Source organism: Aureococcus anophagefferens (genome assembly GCF_000186865.1).
Source record: "Aureococcus anophagefferens unplaced genomic scaffold AURANscaffold_266, whole genome shotgun sequence".
Lineage (NCBI taxonomy): Eukaryota > Pelagophyceae > Pelagomonadales > Pelagomonadaceae > Aureococcus > Aureococcus anophagefferens.
In genome coordinates this window covers 8678-9970 of record NW_008705800.1, presented here as the reverse complement: position 1 = coordinate 9970, position 1293 = coordinate 8678, and positions in this window count along the sequence as shown.

Sequence of the window (1293 nt, the reverse complement as noted above, 5' to 3'; positions counted from 1 at the left end):
ACTGGTTTGGCCGGTAACAGGTTCCAGGAATTGTGTGACGCGGTTCAAGGTACTGTTTCGTTATGGCGACCTCGACGCCGGCGCGCCCTCGTTTGAGCTAGCGTCGCGTGCTGACCCCCAATCTTGGAACAAAAGGGGGCCTCCTCCGTTCTTATGCAGATTGTTTGTAGAATGTGATGAAAAGGCAAATTCACGTCGTGGAGGGCGCTATGGTGCACTGATGTATCACAGTGGCAGGTCAACACACGTTCTCCAGGGGGATGCTCGGCAGTTGGAATGGTTCCATTTCGAGGCAGCATTTAACTGGCAGACTCACATGCTCGACCTGTCAGCCAATGGTAGGTTCTGGCGACTTCCTTTCTCCGCGTATCCGCTATCATCCGTCTACATTCGCAACGTTCGTGGCGCTGGAACGTCGTCTGCTGCCTCAGACTTTGGAGACATAGAGGTAGACTACTGTCGGATGTCAGACCAATGGGATAAGTTCAACGAGCTTGGCGAAGTCCTCCCCTACTCGTGGTACAGTGCGCGGATGCTCTACCCCTATGACCCTGCACCTCGCGACGCGATGCAGCCTACCTTGTAACACGTCGATGTCACGTCGGTAGGGGGGCAGCCGCCAGGGGCCTTGAGGGAAAGAGGCTGAGCATCGCCGCCATTCTCATCCCCGTCGGCCGCGTTTGCCTGCAGAAACCACCATCCTCCCGGAGCGAAAAGCAGAAACAAAAGCAGCAGACAGGAAAGCAGCAAAAGCAAACTTCCTCCTTGAGTGTGATCATCGTCGTCCTCGATCACCCTCCTCAGCTTCCTGAGCACTGGCACAGCCACCATCTTCCCCCTTGAGTGTGATCATCATTCTCCTCAGCCTGTTGAGGAAGGTTGAGTGTGATCATCATCCTCCTCAGCTTCCTGAGCAGGAAAGCCACCAGCTTCCTCCAGGGTTGAGTATGATCATCATCCTCCTCAGCTTCCTGAGCACAGCCACCATCTTCCTCCCTTGAGTGTGATCATCATCCTCCTCAGCTTCCTGAGCAGGAAAGCCACCAGCTTCCTCCAAGGTTGAGTATGATCATCATTCTCCTCAGCTTCCCGAGCACAGCCACCATCTTCCTCCTTGAGTGTGATCATCATCCTCCTCAGCCTGTTGAGGAAGGTTGAGTGTGATCATCATCCTCCTCAGCTTCCTGAGCACAGCCACCATCTTCCTCCCTTGAGTGTGATCATCATCCTCCTCAGCTTCCTGAGCAGGAAAGCCACCAGCTTCCTCCAAGGTTGAGTGTGATCATCATTCTC